The sequence below is a fragment of the Terrapene carolina genome, unplaced genomic scaffold, assembly GCF_002925995.2.
Source record: "Terrapene carolina triunguis isolate 2854851 unplaced genomic scaffold, T_m_triunguis-2.0 Scaffold66, whole genome shotgun sequence".
In the NCBI taxonomy this organism is placed as follows: Eukaryota; Metazoa; Chordata; order Testudines; family Emydidae; genus Terrapene; species Terrapene triunguis.
Window position 1 is genome coordinate 24,548,696 of NW_020664417.1, and position 19,498 is coordinate 24,568,193.

Consider the following 19,498-nt stretch of genomic DNA (forward strand, 5'->3'; position numbering starts at 1 on the left):
TGTACAATCTTTCAGTGGGACTCTGCAGAGGTAGGACATTCCGAGAACCACACTTGCTTTGGGTTACTTACCATTCAGGACTAGAGGTCACATCTGAACCCTTGCAGGAAAGGCAATCTTTAGTCCCCTCAGCCCAGTGAATCTCTTCAGAGGGGAACTGTGTGTGTGAGTTGAATATTTGGGAGATGGGTGGGAATACTTCTCTGGCAGGATGGCTTTTTATTGTTAAGAGTAACAGTCCCTTGAAAGTGCCATGTGATTTGGAATTCTAGAAGTGTTCCAGTGAGCGATGGACTGAGTGTAGTGTGGAGTTCAAAGCTGAGTGATAGTTTGCATTCTTCTCTCATTTGTTATATCCATTGTAGCTATTTATCACATGGTTTTGTAATGTATCCTGTAGCTATAACCACCAAATACATAGTGTTCTCTCTGTGTAGTAACATATAAGAGAGCTCTTTATCTCTTTTCATAAAGAGAAAATGCCTAGACGCTCTTATTTCTGGCAAAAGGCTCTGAATCCTACTGTTTGCTGAATCTATTTTGGCCACTGTCGGACTACAGGATACTGGCTAGATGGACCATTGTTCTGACCCAGTGTAGCTGTTCTTATTTTCTTTATATCCTAACTAAGTGTTGAATGCTACCTATAATAGGACCATGACAACTAAGTACATCTGATATTGCTATGGTACCATTCTTCAGTTTTCATAGTCCTAGTCAGAGCAAATCTACATTGACTATACAGGAACTTCTAGTTAACCTGTTATAAATAATATAATCCTGAAATTGTATTAATTACATTTTTCATCTTTATGTAGCTGTCTGCTGTAAGACACTTAATGCATCCTGAAGACTTTGAGGCTTCTGGTCCCTGGTGTGGTAAAATCTGTCAAAAATAAATGCAAGCTAAAGGAGGAAATATCAAAATAATCAGATAAGAAAACTAAACAAAAAACCCTCTCCCTCACCCCCATAAAAATAATATTGTATATGTTGACTACACTCCATATGAACTCCCTTGCCAACAATGATTGTGTCAAAATCTGTACCCTCCTTCGGCTGCAGAATGATAGAGGGATGGAGGCAGAATTCATGGAGTACTGTATCAGTGTCTAACCTCAGAAATGTACAGCTCAAAATTGAGACCCAGGATATTACTCATGAAAATAGTCAAGCCTCGCTGCTCTTTTTATGGTGGTATTTAGGAGTACACTGTGATGAGGTGTTCAACTCACCCCAGCCCTGAAGGGGTTCAAGTGACTCAGACAAGGCCAATTAACCTTATAGGTTTCACCTCAGAGAATCCGGCTGGATTTATAAATTACTAACTGCTGATGAAACCCAGCTGGGTAAATTGTAAAGGCAGAAAGTTTGCAGCAAAAAGGTGCTGCAGGGAGAGAGTCTGTAGCTGCTCTTGGTTTCCTCCTACCCACCTCTCTGTGCCTTCAGAAGGGAGCAAAAGCCCTGGCATCTTGTCCCTGACAAAAGTGGTTTACCCAGAGGAATTGCAGGGAAGAAACTCTGCCTTCCACAGGCTAGGAGGAAGCCCAGGGAAAGAGCAGTGAGTGTAGACCCTGGCTACTGACAAGGTCTCCAGGCTGGATCCCAGAGTAGTAGGCAAGTTCAGATTCCCTTAGCTGCAGGGCAAGTAGCACTGGGAAATACAGAAGACTAGCTGGGGCAGTGTATGGACAGCTGGTCCAGAGGGACGGGACTGGGTTACCCTAGAATGCTAGAACTATGTAGTGATCTGTCTGAAGGGCTGAGTTATGGAGAGCGCATCCTGAGTCTTGGAGAGCAAGAAGGGCTATGGGGCATGTGACGGAAGGGGGTGCTTGACCAGATGAGAGCTGATCCTCAGATTCAGCTACAAATGGATACCCCCCAGCGGTGAGTGAGCCCTTGAAAATCCCAGAACGCAGGTAACTGAACAGTTAGTTCCTTTTGAGTGGCATAAACCAGCCTGACTGAGGGATGGGGAGAGGGAGACAGAACAGTTCATAAATGGAAGAATAGCATCTCCAAGATGTAATATAGTTTTTAAAGATTGTAGCAAATAAGTTGGATATAGGAGAGAGACACTCCAGGTTCTTTCTTCCAAACCACCCTCCCCTTCTCCCCAGCCCAATTATTTTATTGGCAAATTTCTAACTGCAATAGTAACTTTTAAAAATGTTTAGAATGGCTTTCTTGGAGAGATTCTGGGACTTCTCTTTCCAGGGCTATATTATTTTTCTGAAGACCCTCTTTTTCTCCCCACTGCCTCTATGTTCATTGGGACAGGTATGGCCAGGGGGAGTTTCTAGTAATGTGGCTCCAATGAAGCTGTGCTTGCAGGGAACTGGGGTGGGAGGACTACCAAGGGCCAGAGTTGGTTTGGTAGCACATGGGCTTCACATGAGTTGCCCTACTCTCATGGGGAAGAGGGCAGAGTAATATTTTGGGTTGAGTTCTGTGACCTTTCACCAAAGGGCAATTCTCCACTCCACAATGGAGTGATCAGAGAATAACTCTGTGATGGAATCATTACTGAGACTTCCTGCCCCAGAGCCCCTCCCGAGGGGTTTACCACTGAGACTTCCTGCTCTGGAGCCCCTCCTGAGGGGTTTACCACAATAGTGGAGCCAGTGTGAGGGTGGCTATTCTGTCTGGCCCTTACGTGACTCATGCAACTGTAAAGGAAGGGTCCTTATTCCCTTCTGCACCCATGTATAAACACCAGGTCAATTTGGTCCTGATCCAAAGTGTAACAAAGTTACTAGCTTCCTACTGATCATTACTATAAAATATTTTTAATTGGGAAACCTGAGCTTGTGCCATCTTAAAAAAAGGATTTTTTTTTTAAACCTCATCACACTCCTTATCCTTGTTCAAAATCATGTTCTGGATTTCCAAGCCTTTTGATAACTTTATCAGCCTCTGCATTAATCATTCTCTACCATTAGATTCTTTAATCTTCAAGTCAGTGTTGCCAGCAGTCAGTAAACTTACAGACCTTCAGTAAAAATGCTGGCCAGAATTGCCTGTCACTATAGAATCTGTCAATAAAAATAGAAAGATATATGCTAGGAATCTTGTTCTCTTGTGCCTCTAGTTTTAACAGTAAACTTAATAAAGATTAATATAAAAAACCTGTCCGCTCTCATGATAGAAAACTTGCTCGTGTGAAATGGGACCTGGGAAAATAACCCATTCAAATAGTAGTGTTTACAGAATCCACCATGTATACCTTGAGCAGAAGCTACTTAAATGAAATCTTCTAGAAGAACTAAAACCCAGGTTATCAAAGAGGTCTAGACATTGAACTTTGATTTCAGTGGAAATTAGGTCCCTAAATACTACTTGAGGATATGGGCCTTAGAAGATGTTTGATTCAACAGGTTTTTAGTCATGGTCATACACTGCAGTACTTACAGAATCTACCATTCAATGGTAGATTCTGTTTCTTGGTCCATTTCACTCAAAGGCCCAGTTCTTCAAAGGTATTTAGGCTCCTAACTTATTGATTTCAATGGAAGCCTAAATACCTTTGATCTGGTCATAAATGTCCCAGCAATTTTTAAATTTAAATCTGTAATCTGCTCTGCAAGCCCCACAATGGGCATGTGTTAGGCAGTGGAACTGATGTGGCTCCTCTGCATGGTAGAGTGTCTGCACCGCCCACATCACAAAGCATAACTCGACAGGCACTCTGTCCATGTTAACTCTCAGAGTAGCTTTGGAGATGCAGAAGGGAAAGAGCTAGTAGATCTGCAACTGCTCAGACTAAACCTAGGTTCCAAGGCTCAGTCCTTATTGACTCATTTGAGAGAGTGATGGTTTGTCAGTAATTGCTTGTGTTCTGAGTTGGCAAACCTGTTTCAAGCCCTCATATGTGAGGGATAATTAATGTTACTGGTCTGTATTTTGATTCTGGACTGATTGCTTTTTTTTGTCTGACTTGTCCTTTGATTACTGTATATATTTCTCCCACCCACCCAAGCAATGCATTTTAATTTTTTTGGTGTGTCCTTTTGTGTCTTTCCTTGTGTGGATCATTACTGTGCATTGCCTGACTGGTAACTGTGTTTCCCTGGAGACCACTGTGGGTAGGAATGGGGTGGCTATTGCCTTCTTTATGTTTAATAAAAAAAAAAAACGTAAAAGAATAAACCCAGATAGACACTTAGTAATATTAACAGAAGTTAAGGAATTAGTCCCGTTGTTTAATCAGTAGGCTTGAGTCTAATCTAGATGAGCGGCCTGTGCCAGCATATACAAACCTCACACTGACCAGAAAGCAGTTTAAGAGCAGCTATGGGCTGAAGTAGCCTTGCCCTGCTACTCCTGCAAGGCATGTCAGGCCTGGAGCAGGGCCGGCTCCAGGCACCAGCCCACCGAGCATGTGCTTGGGGCGGCACCTGGAGGGGGGCGGCCCGAGAGCGGGGCTGCGACTGGGCTTGCCGCCCTCCCCGCGGCGCTCTGGCCGCCGGGGAGAGCGGAGCCCCGGTCGGGCTCTCCGCCCTCCTCCCGGCGCTCCGGCCGCCAGCGGAGCCGTGGCGGGCTCGCCGCCCTCCTCCCGGCACTCTGGCTGGTCGGGAAGAGTGGGCCCGCGGCCCAGCTTGGCGCCATCCCCTGCCGCGCTCCCTGCGGGGCGGACGGGGGGGGCGCAGCGGGAGGCTTTTTTGCCTGGGGCGGCAAAAAAGCCAGAGCCGGCCCTGGCCTGGAGAAGGGGCTTTAAAAAGAGATAGGCCAGGTCAGTGGTGAGCAATACTAGGAGAAGAACAGACATCTGTCCTCCACCTTTTTCTCTCTGGGAGTGGAGTACTTGCATGCCCATGGCTATTTTGAACCTCCTGAGTAGATGATGGGCCAAACCTTGAGTGTCTGCTCTGAACTACTGAGAGTACTGAACTGTTCTGTGGGCCACTTGTGACTCCTTGCCAGAAGGAGGGGCCTACTGCAATCTTTGGTTAGCTAGTTTCCTTTCCTTTGCCACTTTAGCAATTGTAGGGGGCTTGGACTGTGTCTGAGAAAGGTGGACTGGGTCCTCAGTGACTGCCTCAAGTTGATGTATTGACTGATATATTGACTAAAAGGAGTAGCCTGTTTGACTACATGCTGTGACAGAACACACCCCTCTATTCACATCCTACACTATTGTAGTCTTGGTACAAAGTATGCCTTGTAACGCATTTGAAAACTCATAATTTGCTGGTCAGTATTGTCCTGACAACTTCACAGGTTCCAAACCCCACAGTGCGCCCCCCCCTCCCCCAACAGAAGTTGGCAAAGAAAGGAATGTGTGCTCTGCATAATATTCATCAAGCAGGAAGGGAAGACAAAGGGTGTTCAAACACCCAGCATCCTTCCACATAGATACTTTCTCTCCTAGTGCCCAGCTGGAAACATTTTTCAAGAGGGGGCCTGAAACTATAAAAAGGAGGGACAAACTCCCCAAGGCAGCCCTCTCTCCCTGCCAACTATCTCATTCACTGCACTTGAAGAGACAAAGGAAGCAGGCATTACACTCAGAGAGGGGTCCTGACCTGAGATTTTTGGTCTGTAATCTGCTGGAGCATGTGGTGAGAAACTTTGCTTGAATCTAATATAGTTAAGAGATTTACTAATGTCTCACTTGTCTTTATTTTCTTGTAACCGTTTCTGACTTACGTCTCCTTACGTAATCTTTAACTATAAACTTATTTTACTGTTTTATCTAATGGTGTGTTTAAACTGAAGTGTCTGAATAACTATTTGAGATATTATGCTGGCATATTCCCTAATGGAATAACACTTAATATTCATACTGTCCAGGAATGGGCAAAACAGGACAATCTGAGACTGGGGGTGTGTTGGTTACCCTGTAGTATAACCAAGGCTGGTGAGAGCCAGAGCGTAACACAAGTGTGGTTGGAAGGTTGTTTGAGTGGCTCAGGTGGGAGCTACTTCACAAGGCATTGTAAGGCGCACATGATTGCAGGGTAGGGGTCTGGACTGTACCCTGGTATGTCTCTCACAGTTTGCAGTTATTTGGTCTTGAATACAGCCAAATTAATTGTCTAAAGACAAACAGTACAATACAAAAAGGAAACACATGTACCCTCCTGGCAGGGTACATTCTTATCTTGTAGCATGTTTTACTTTAAAGGGGGTTCTTCAAATCTACACATTTCAGCTAGTAGAATTGATAGTATGATTTTACATGTCACTAAAATCCAACCCCCATTTCATAGCAGTTCCTTAATTTGTTTTTGTTCTGGACTTTTTCTGAGTTTTGAATACTCAGGGCTTGTCTACATTACCTGCTGGACTGATGGGCAACGATCAATCCAGGGGGGTCGATTTAGCGTGTCTAGGATTTATTGACGCCACTAGCCAAAGTTCTGCAAATGTTGGTGGCTAATGCAAGATGAAGCTGTCTTGCTTCTTGTGTTAACCCCTATAAGGGTTGATCCAAAATGGGAGGGTTTATGAATGCTGGTATGAATTTTTTTTTTTTTTTTTTTTTTACTTACTAATATACTGGTATGTGCTCTTCAGTTGTCTGGATTTCTCAAAGTAGTATGCTGTCAATTGGGTAATTTTCAAATGAACAAGGTACTCTTCAGTCCTATGAGTAACTGTTACTATAAGAAATATTCCTTCAGAATATTCACTGTATTACCTTTGAAGTGCAATTATCTTTTTTTGTAAGAGTAATGTGATGTAAGCCCTTTGATAATACTTATCACATTTTAGTGGCTCTTGTAGAGGTGGTTAGGAAATCTTCAGAAGATTTCTTCTTTCCTTGGCATGTCCGTAGTAATATCACATCTTTAGGGATATGGAATTTAAGAGATGTCGTCTTCCTCCATAGAGGAGGGATTGAAGGTTGAGTGGTGGTCTCTTGATCACATGCTATTTACCCTGCTTGTGAGCGGGGACAGTTCTTTCACGCAGAGTAGAATCAGTGCGTAGAGTCTTGGCTTGTGGTTAGTTTTGATCATTCTTTTTCCTTTGAAGGGAGTGCAATGAGACAGCAGAAACAGAAGGGATTGAGAGAAGCAACAAATGTAGATTGATGGAAATACTTCCATCTGGAGAGTTTGAAATGTCTGTCTCACTTACAGAAGAGATGGGTGGGTGTGTGGGGGGAGGGATAGAGGAATATAAAATGAGCAACTTGGGTACACTTATTCTCATGATACGAGAACAAGGGACCTTCTAGTTTCACTGAAGGTCCCATCAAATTTAATAGTGAATAAATGATACTCTTACATAGCACATAATTAACATGTGGCACTCACTGCCAGTAGATATTGATGCAAACAGCCTAGTAAGATTAAAAAAGGGATTAGACACTTATGTGACTAATGAGAACAGCAACGTTAAATAAGATTAAAATTGTCCTTCCAGGACAAGAGTCCACTAACCAACAGGGGCTAGGAAAAAAACTTGCCCTCTGGCAGCAGGTTATATTACAACTGTAATATTCCAGGGGGCTTATTGAATCTTCTGAAGTATCTAATACTGGCTGCTAAAAGAGATGGTATACTGGACAGATGGACCCCTGGCTTGATCTGGTATGACACTGGCTATGTTTCCGTTTACGTAATGCTCTAATATTTAATGCTAGCAGATATTTTTATATGACCTTTGTACCCATGAGCAAGAAGTAGACTTAAAAACAGAGCAGAACAAATTTGTCAAATACAGTGTAAAAAACTGAATTTAAAAAATTCTGAATCCAAGTATTTTATCTTCTAGTGCCTCCTTCCTGCTTGTCTAGTGCAAAGGGAGAATACCTGTCGTGTGGCCTATTTCAAAAGGCTTAATGTTAGAGGTTTATGTTCTATCTGACTATACATATGAATGGAGAAAATTTGTTTTACATCTCATTTTCATATTACAGATTTTGACATGTAGATACATACGCCTATTGCACATGAATTTTTGTGAGATAAGAGTCCCAATGCATCACTGAAGCTAATAAGGGCTTAAACATGCCTCCTAGAAATTGTTAATGGTGCTTCTCTTGGGTCAGATGAGTGGGTGATTCAAGAGTCCAGGGAGGGGTTTCCCCCTGAATTCTGGAGCTAAATATGCTGCCTTTGCAGTACTCCTATCCCCTGTCAGACCAAAGAGCAAGAGACTAAGCTTAAACGAAAGTCGGATCCTCCCAGCCTATTGGGCTGGCCCTGTAGCAGGTGGTCTTGTTAAATTTTCGTACGGTGATGGAGTGAAACATGAAAAGCTAGCTTCTCCAGTTTGACTAGGGGATTTTTTGTATTTCAGACTGCATTGTTGAGAACTGTAGTGTCTGTATTTCACTTATAACAGTAGTGCCTGAAATTTTACTACGAAAGTGCTAGATGACCACTTTCCCTCCCCCGCCCCCCCCGCTCCAAGTATGGATATTCTATGTATTGCTGCCAGTCTGTCCTATTAACAGATAGTTTGAATGTGTTAAAGTGTAGTTAAGCTTATGAAAGCAAGATGTAGCAACAAGAAAAAAATCTTGGGTCCAAAAGCTTTAGCAGATTAAGTTCACTCAGTCCTAGTCAAACATCATGCACTGGAAGATCAGATCAGTAAGTAATTGATTCTCGAGGGTGGTCTGCACAGTGCAGTCACTAACCCAGCTTTGTAAAAAAAATCTCCAACTAAATAGAAAATTTCTCCATGCCAAATTCGCTCCTGTGGGGGGGGACGACAATATTGTATCTATCTTAGCAGCAAGTTCATTCAGGTCCAGGTTTGTTCTGTATTTGAAGCAAAGATATATCCAAGATGTGTCTAGATTCATAGATGGTCTAGGTTGGGGCTTGATCCAACTCCTAGTAAAATCAATGAAAAGACTCCTCAATGGAGCTCTTGGTATTATGATTTGGTTCATTCCATAGATTAGCCTGAATCTCTGGCATATTCAAAGTGCATAGGGAAACAGTTGATTCAGGTGCTTAGTGATGTAATGCATACAGTATGGAAATATGAGGGAAAGAAGTCCTATCCAGTGATGTAGTTCAGGCTTATCTGTAAAGTAAAACTGCCCTTCTTCCCATTTGGGTACTATGTCTTAATAAAGTACTTTTTACCCCTGCAAGTCTCATTAACTAAATAAAACTTAAAGGACTTAATTGAAGACATTTAGTGGGTTCTCCCCTCTCCCCCAACTACTCCCTTTGCTGGAGATGATCATTATCTCATGCATATAAAATTACATTACCAAGTTGCTGATTTTTCTGTGTTCAGTATTTTTTTTTGGTGTCATTTAGTCTGATCATGTTTTCTTGCAAATAGGATTTGTCAGCATTGCCTCCTCCCGGGACATAAATTCATAGATTCTAGGACTGGAAGGGACCTCGAGAGGTCAGAGTCCAGTCCCCTGCCCTCATGGCAGGACCAAATACTGTCTAGACCATCCCTGATAGACATTTAGATAGATTTGATCTGAGCTTGCTATTGTCATATGTTATTGTCATATGTCACATGAAGCAAGAGCAAAGTACTTGAAGAAATGTCCTTCAGTGATCCTGGGCAGCTGTAGTATGCCCTGTAGTTAGTTATTTTCCAAATTTCTTAATCTGGCAGTCTAAGATGCAATCTAGCCTGCAAGTAGTAATTCTTGGTGCCTAAATAGAAAAGGCACAAATCAGAGAAGACTGAAATCTGAGGTTATGGAAGCATATTAGTTTGAGGCAGGGCCGGCTCCAGGCACCAGCTTCTCAAGCAGGTGCTTGGGGCGGCCGTTCCGGACAGGGGCGGCAGTTCCAGGTATTCGGCGGCAATTCGGCAGACGGTCCCTCACTCCGCCTGGGAGTGAAGGACCTCCAGCCGAATTGCAGCCGCAGATCGCGATCGCGGCTTTTTTTAGATCGCGATTGCAGCTTTTTTTTTTTTTTTTTTTTTTGGTTTTGGCTGCTTGGGGCGGCCAAAACCCTGGAGCCGGCCCTGGTTTGAGGGAACTTCATAACTTGCAATTCCATGAACCAGAGTGAAATCCTGAGCTTGGAACAAATCCTGCATAAAAGCCTCTTGACTCAAAAGTCACAGGACCGAGGAATGGAATCCTCAGCCCCAAATTGTAGTACTGGCCTGGGAGGAGCTCTGTGACTGCTGCTATTGAGTATGGAGAAAAATGGTAGGTGTAGTTCAATGGTTATTCTCCATGCCCTATTTAGGGTCCATGGATACATTGTTCACCTACACAGTCACTACACACCATCACTTCCAAAATCTATCCTCAATCATACCCCCTGCCACAGTTTAGCTAGCATATTTCCTTTTTCTCTAAATCTGAATTACCACCCAAAAAAGATGGGGTGAGGAACAAAGAAAAATCTAAAAATAAAAGCTTTCATTGCAAATGTGGAATAATTACCCATCCTTTTTGAAATCTACAGTATAAAGTTATCAACACTTCTGAATTTTAATGAAAAATCTTTACCACTTTTTGATTGACTCTAGGTATTAACTTGGAACGAACTTATAATGAGCAGAAAAAGATGGCGATATCTCATAAAAAATAACAAATTAAGTAGTGGGTAAATAACCAAGTGAATTTATCAAAGGAGGCGTTTCTTCTGTTTGGGCATGTCATTATTTTTATAACCCCACTTTAAGCCTTGAACTTCTGTAGATCTAGCTATTCATTCTTCTATAGCAGTGGCTTTCAACCTTCTTTCATTTACTGAACCTTACATTTGATATGGAAGTTCAGACCCCTTTAGCAATCTTAGATGTAGTCCGCAGACCTCCAGGGCTCCAAGGAGCACCAGTTGAAAACCACTGTTCTATAACATGGGATAATTGACATTTTTCATTTCCCTAAGTCTAAGGGACTCCATAGTGATAAGCATGCAGTCTTTTTATGCTACACTGAGCATGCAATGCTTTGCCCAGCAAACATTTGACCTTAAAACACTTTGCACTTGGGGGAGGAGGAGGGAAATGTCAAGAGTGTTGTTTCTGTAACTACAGTTGAGTTCTATCACTTTTTAAAAGATGTCAACTTTACAGCAATGAAGTGACTAAGGGGATCTCACCATAGAGACATTAGCTGAAATGTGTTTAAACTGAGTTTCTCTGAATTTCTGTGTATCTTTCAGAAACATCCTTTTAAAAGGATATCTGCTTCCTTTGGCTGTGTGGGATTGTGGGTACCTGCCAAAAATGGGAAGCAGACAGATGTCATCTGGACTGGCTATTTTCAGTTTGCTTTGCATGGAGCTCTATATGCTGCTTGCCAATACATCCTGTTTGTTGACAATTCAGGAGAATCTCTAAAAGACGCCCTAAATAGCAAATCTGAACTTACTACATATGGACAATAATACTTATTGTATTAACATCTCCTCTGTCATACTCCAGTGTGCACATTATGCCTTCTTAAAAAATGCTGATGCTGCTTTAATTAGGCAACTACTATGGGTAAAGTTCCCCTACATAGTATGCCTCTGCCTGTTAATCCCATGTTATCATACTTGGGATTTTTGAAAAACTTCCGTTCGGAGGCTTAATTTAGAGACCAGAATACCACCACAGATAGCCACTGTTTCTTCGGAAATTGTATCAAATCTAGAAATGTTCATAAAGCTTCACTTTTCAGAGCCCAAATGTCACTTGCCCTTCACTCTGGGCTGGACCCTGCAATCTCTGATTAGATCTTCCATTATCTATCGTCCTTTTTCCCCCCCCCCCAACTTGGAGCTCCAAGTGTGCCAAGAATATTAGATAAATAGAGACAACATCCATGCTCCAAGAAGCTTACAGTCTAAGCAGACAAAGGATGAAAGATGGAATGCAACAAGATGAAAATGCCAAGGTAGTAATGAGCAGCATGCATCTTAGTCCTGCTAGTCTATATTAAGACTTCACTGAGGTGGAGGAAGGGGAGCAGCTGCTGCTGGGGTTAGTTTCTATCAAATTTCTTCACAAAGAGAAAGTGTGGAAGGGGAGACAGGGTCATGGTGAGCTTTCCAGGCAGAGATCCACATGTGAGAAGACTGACCACTTGTGTCAATCAATTGCTTCTTTGGGACTACCCCAGTGAAACCAGAGTGGAACTGAAAAGGGATGAGAACAGGCTGGACATAAGTTCTTCATAGCTTTGAAAGCAAGGACAAAGGGTGACATGCTGACCCCATGGAAGTCAGTGGAAAAACTCGCAGTAACTTCAGTGGGGTCAGGATTTCAAATAACAGAACACCACTAGCCGTCACCTTCAGCCCCTAACTGAAACCTCTCCAGCGCATCATCAAAGATCTACAACCTATCCTGAAAAATGATCTCTCTCTCCCACAGATCTTGGGAGACAGACCAGTCCTCGTTTACAGACAGCCCCCCAACCTGAAGCAAATACTCACCAGCAACCACACACCATACAACATAAACACTAACCCAGGAACCTATCCTTGCAACAAAGCCCTATGCCAACTCTGTCCACATAACTATTCAAGTGACACCATCGTAGGACCTAATCACATCAGCCATACTGTCGGGCTCGTTCACCTGCACATCTACCAACGTGATATGCCATTATGTGCCAGCAATGCCCTTCTGCCATATACATTGGCCAAACCGGACAGTCTCTACGCAAAAGAATAAATGGACACAAATCTGACATCAGGAATCATAACATTCAAAAACCAGTGGGAGAAGACTTCAACCTCTCTAACCACTCAGTGACAGACTTGAAGGTGGCAATTTTGCAACAAAAAAACCTTCAAAAACAGACTCCAAAGAGAGACTGCTGAACTTGAATTAATATGCAAATTAGATACAATTAACTTAGGTCTAAACAGAGACTGGGAATGGTTGGATCATTACACTAATTGAATCTATTTCCCCATGTTAAGTATCCTCACTCCTTCTATAGGTCATCTCAATTATCACTTCAAAGGGTGGTGTTTTTTTTTGCTCCTGCTGATAGCTCATCTCAATTGATTGGCCTCTTACAGTTGGTATGGCTACTTCCACCCTTTCATGTTCTCTGTATGTATAAATATCTTCTTTCTGTGTGTTCCATTCTATGCATCTGATGAAGTGGGCTGTAGCCCACGAAAGCTTATGCTCAAATAAATTTGTTAGTCTCTAAGGTGCCACAAGTACTCCTGTTCTTTTTGCAGATACAGACTGACACGGCTGCTACTCTGAACCCTAGAATTGAAAACTGATTCAGAAGATGGAATGAAGGTCACAACACCACTCACTCAAATTTGGGCTGCTGCCATCCCAGCAACCAGGCCAAATTTGAGTGATTGGTGGTGCATTTGCAGCCTAGCATGCAGGGTTGCAGCGCTGCTTAAGTTTGGCTTGTTGCAATGCCACCCTGGTGATGGTGAGAGCAGCCTGAGGTGGGGAACCTGTGAAAATGCACCAAGTGTACATTGGTTAATCTGGGCCTGCGGAAGCCAGAGAAGGGATTTCAGGAGGGATTAAAAATGACTGAAGCAGCAGGCAAGGCATCTAATTTGTAGGTGAGGCAGTTTGGCTAATATTGGTCTGAAAGGTCAAAAAAAGGCCAGATCCATCATCTTTTTTTTTTTTTTTTTTTTTTTTTTAAATGTGCTGGACAGCCTCTCTATCTCTTGGTTTTAAGCAAGAGGTAGAACTACTGAATTATCTGAGAAGCTGCTCTTCCTGATCCCGTGGAAACAGATGATCTTTGAAAGCCCATGAATCTGACTGATTTCCAGAGCAAAGATGAGCCGGGAAGTTTGTCTGGAGGATGGAGGTTGCCGATGGAGATCTGCTCCATCATGCTGAGTTCTGCAAAGTCCCTTCCACTAGTGGTGTAAGTTAGAGCAGCCAAATGGATGCCCTGGCTCAGGGATATTGAGTATGCAAAGTGAAGAGCTCGGACTGGGGGATATAAGCCAATATCTTATTTACTGAAATGTATAGTTAGGGCTGTCAAGCGATTAAAAATTAACTGTGTTTTATTGCACTGTTAAACAACAACAGAATACCATTTAAAATATTTTGGATGTTTTCTACTTTTTCAAATATTGATTTCAATTACAACATAGAATACAAAGTGTTCAGTGCTCACCTTATATTTTTGATTACAAGTACTTGCACTGTAAAAAAACAAAAGGAATAGTATTTCAATTCACTGAATAAAAGTACTGTAGTGCAATCCCTTTAATGAAAAGTGAACTTATAAATGTAGAATTATGTACAAAAAAACTGTTTTGTTTTTGAATGCAATGTAAAACTTTAGAACCTGCAAGTCCACTCAGTCCTACTACTTATTCAGCCAGTCGCTCAGACAAACAAGTTTGTTTACATTTGCAGGAGATAATGCTGCCCACTTCTTGTTTACAATGTCACCTGAAAGTGAGAACAGGCATTTGCGTGGCACTGTTGTAGCCAGCATGAGTTAAGGTTCTCATCACTACATTAAGCTACAACTGGAAACTCCAGATTCAGAATTCCAGCAGAACATTGGGTCTGGATCCCATGTTTACAGTGCTTTCCCTTTGTTGATTAGCATACATCAATAGGATGATGGGCACCTACATATAAAGAAAATGAGACTCGCTAAGCTTGGAGGCTTGTAGTAATTTTAGTAAAACATCTGTTTTAGTTTTAAACATCTCTCTGAAGGATATTTGAGTTTCCTGCCATTCAATTACTGGATTTAGTTCTTTTAATAAATTTGCTGTCTGGGATTTCTCTTTTGAGTCTCTAGGGAGTGGGTTTTTGCTTTGCTTACCATATTTTATTCCATCTGTTACTTTATGTAATGTTACTTAATTTATTTTCAGTTTTTGGTCGGTCTCACTCACACCATAATGTGTACCAGTCCTTCAAACTCCTAATACAATATCTGATTTTCTTTTAATTATCTTTCCATATCTCCCATTCTCCATTTCTTTTCACTTAGTTATGCAGAAAATGGAGTTGGTGTATATTCAATACTTGGATATTAACGGAATAAATCCGCTATACCCAAACTGCTAAAAGTGTGCCCAAATGGTTGGAAATGCAATGTAGGTCCATTATTTCTGTTTCTACTAGTAGTGATTGTATATTACCTTAACATTTCACAGTAACTCAACTGTTTGCATGTCTCTTGGCTACTAAAACTTGAAAAGACTTCTAGAAGGGCTCGACTGAGCCCATCAACGCAGCCCTATGTAAAGGGGAGATGCAGATCTGCACAAGAGTTGTACTTGGACTATACCTCTCCTTTGGATAAGATGAAAGCAGTTCTTGTACCAAGGAGTTAACATGCAGCTCTTCTAAAATACACTAGAACCTCACTGACTGGGAGGCTTATTGCAGATGCCTGACTTTTGTGAACTAGACCCTAATCCTGCCATGGCTCCTTGACTCTCATGTGGCATCCCATGCAGAGCTCCATCTAAGTTAATGGCTGGACTTTTACTCCCCCTGGAAGACCCATTGAATCAATTGGATTCAATGCAGGCAGAAAGGTCCAATTTGTAAATCCATTACAGGATGGGAGCTGTAAGCCCCAATTCTGCAAGTAACTGTGCTAGCATCTGCATGGTGTCTCACAGATTTCAATGGGATTTCACATGGATGTAGGGGTCCTCTTATGTTCTGATTGCAGGATCAATCCAGTTTGAGCAATGCCCAAATACCTTTAACAATCTGGGCCTAAATTTACACTACAAGAGAAGGAATGGCAAATAGTCATGATATGCAATCAGACTTTAGTTTTTAATTGCTTCTAACCACATAGAGGAAAGTGTTGGATAGTATTTGCAAAAATAATGAATTCATGGAAATGAGACCATCACTGTAGTTGTGTATTTAATCTCTGCTGGGAAAAGCTGCTAGTAGTTGGATTATCAAGGGTACCAAAAATAAATACAGATTAATAAAGTTCTGCTCTATTTAAAAGCAACATAAAATTTTTCTGTTTTGTATAAAGTCTGGTTACTTCATTGTGTGAGAGGCAGGCAATTCCTTTCAGTTGTTCCTCTTTCCAATCATTGTTTTAATGTTTCATACCAAATGACACATCAGGGAGAAGGATTGTCAGGAAACTTCCAAAATAGGCATCAGAGTAATTAGTGTAAAAGACTCACTGGAACACTGTGGCTCATGTTGAATATCACTCTCCATTCTGCCCTCAGTTATACACATGCAACCTCATTACAGCTAATGATCGGTCTACACTACAAAATGTTACTTTCGTATCTGCCAGCAAAGCTAATGGTTTAATCTCTGATCATACAAAGCTAAACTCATTTTTCTCCTGGCTTATGCTGACTGCTAAGGTCCACGCTCTAATACCCTTACTCAAGGGGTGGGGGTGTAGCAACTTACTGCACAAGTAGTCCTATAGATTTCCATAGGATTGTTTGTACTGTAAGATACTATTCAACTTAAGGGGATCAATAATTGGTCTTGAATCACGCGCAGCATTGTCAGTTGACATGATTATTAGCAACCCTTCAAATATAGTAACATTTCATAGCATAGATGAGGGCAATGGCTATAGTGGAGTTGCATGGGTGTAAATGAGGGCAGAATTTGGTTTTTGTATTGAGTATTGCATGCCAATGGCCATATATTTTCCCCAAGGAGTCTTCTCTACTCTATTTCACTCCCTATCCCAACCCTAATTTGGTAATCTGAAGAGTCCTGTGACGGAATGTACTACTCCTTAAGGGACAACCAGGAGTCTATAGCTGGGAAAGCCTGGGGTATAATCAAGGAGACCCTGTCCCCATCCTAGAGCTGGGATAGAGAAACAGGAAGAAGAAGAATCTGAGCAAAAGAAGGAGTAGAAGGTTTGCAGGCTGAAGTGGGCTATTTCCTCTGACTCTAGGAGACCAGCCCAACTAGAGACTTTTGAATTAAAATTAACCAGGGCCCTGAGGTGAGACTGTGTATTGTAATTGCTCCTGTCCCTGAAACCCTATTAAAAGGGAACATGCTATTTGTTAGTGTGTTGGCATCTCCTTGCCCTGGGCTGTTGATATGAACCTACTGCTGCCCCCACTGGGGGATGTTAAGGTGGGGTGCGCCCATATTGCCACACTGAACCACAAGCGAGCATGTAGGGACTAACCCTACCTTTACAACCCCAAACATGAAGACAAGCCAGTCAACGAAGTTGCATAGATGTACATGAGGGCAAAACCTGGCCCTCAAACATTCAGAGGAAAGGTAATTCTATGGAAAGTCAAAGTTAAGACTAATACTGTCCTTGACTCAGTTGGAAGGGGGGAAAATCCTCAACAGTTTGGTACGGAATGGGATTTCAACTGTCCCTTCTGAATTTTCTGGCTTCTGTAAGTTTTATTTAAACATTTAGATAGCAAAGTACCTACTGCCTAGAATGTTTTAGTGAAAGATAAACCTTTCTTGTGAAGATAATCCTACTTTACTTGCTTAAATAATGCCTAATTATACAGTTTTTATAATTGTATAACTTGCATGATACACTGAATCTCATTCAGAGTGAAGTGAAGACCTAATTGTAATTGTACTAACTGAACTAATTGTAATCAACCAGGTAACTGCATAACCAGTGGGGATAAGTGAAATAGTTGAGATAAAATATGAACCATCTTTAACAAACATTGAAATTAAATTAACATTAACAAAAGCAACTCTGGAGTCTCAGTTGTTTTGCTATTTCTGGTTGCCCAGGTGTACATACCTTCTCTTGGGGGGCCAATCCTGGAAGTGCTTGTGGCTGCCCTAAACTTTGAAGGCCAAAATCACCCCTTCCTGGTCCTAGGACTGGAAGTAGGCAGAAAAAGGTATAAAGGTGGCAAAAACTCACCTTCCATTTTGCTCCCTGGCTCATCCTCTGGTTCTGGCCAAGCACAACTGAGCTGGTTTGGAGAAACTAATCTGGCATTTCTTAATTTAATTCCTTGCTTTAGGTCCCCTAAATTTCATTTTCTAGTAAGTTTTGACAATATACAGGGTTTTTTAATTTGCAGACAATGCAAAATCCACATGTGTATATAATATGAACTAAGATAAATACAAAAACATGATTTGTTCCCTGGTCTCTTAAATCAGCAGGATTAAATAAAGCAATAACACCTTCTAAATGAAAATGGCCTTAAGTTGTCAGTCCCTAGTTCATATAGCACAGAAAACTAGCAACATGTGAAATGAACAGTCCCATTGACTTCAAGTTGACTAGTTACATGAATAAGAATGACCAGATCCAGACACAGATGTATAATAGTGAAGATTATCTATACTTATCAATAAGTGATGAAGAAACATATCAAATGGGGGAAAATTCAATAAGTTGTTTTTGAGTTGTATAAATTGGGAGGGTGAGGGGCTTTGAAAAAGGTACTAGCCTGGGGGGATTGGAGACTTCCCTCTTCTCAATCTGGGCTGGTTTTGTCTTTCTTGTAAAACTATCAATCAAAATCAGTAGGAGGCCTATGGAACTCAACCTGTGATGTACATAGCTATATAATGGATATGATTATTTTCAATTTGAAAAATCAAAGCTACGTCTGAGACTTGCAGCTCAGGAGTTTTCATCTGGTGTAAGGCATGTCTAATTTGGTTCAGCCTGAGAAATTATTCAGCAGGCAACTAGACACACTGAAATGTTGCTCTAAGGATGTTAGAAAATAAGCTTTAGTTGCTGAAATTAATCACTACATTATAGTCGCTTACTTATAGTAAAACTTTCACATCTCAGATTGATCACTTTTAAAAAATCTGAGTAGATGAAATTATGAACTAATCAGTGTTAAACTTTTGTTTGAAGTACCAGAAATTCCCATATCAGGGAGAATCTCTTCCTTCTACACACATGCATAAAATAACTGAAGCAATTTGTTTTCACTTGCTTTCAGATTCTTTCATGCTGAAGCATTTTACTTTCGTGGCTGAGTTAGTCTAACCCATCTGGAAAATGGGGTTAATTAAAATGCTGGCAGAAGCTTAAATGTACTGCAGTTGGTGTGACACTATTAAAATAAAATGGAAGTTTTCATTCATTTTTCTCAATCTGCAAAAGACCTTATCAAAAACTACCATAGTACTACAATTCACAGAATTCAGCTGAGTCTCAATGCATGTCTGTAATTGACTCCTGGATTGATCTTCATAAATGATTTTAAATTTCCTCAAATATAATTATTCATAAACCTAGATCAATATCTGGCACATTAACAATGGTGGTAGCATTGTACCTAGTTTAGAGCTTCCTTGAAACAGACAAACTTAATTAAATTCCCCCAACGCACAAATATTCATCACTGTGATATGTCTCCCTTACCAGCTTGTTAAATATTGAGTTCTTGCCTCCTTTCATCTTTCTTCACAAGACTCCTGAGAAACAAACTGTTTGGAAAAAAAGATGAGTCAAATGGCTCTGCCAAAATATACATCAACTTAAGCTAAAAAATTGTTTGAACAGGAACGTTCCTGTTCTCACTACTACACATTATATAACAGCTAACATTTTAAAATTAATTAGATGGAAACATTTTTTCAGAACTTGGGTCAGGTTGTACAAGCATGCTTTCTTTCAGTATCAGGCATTTTATTTAACTGCATTACTATAGCA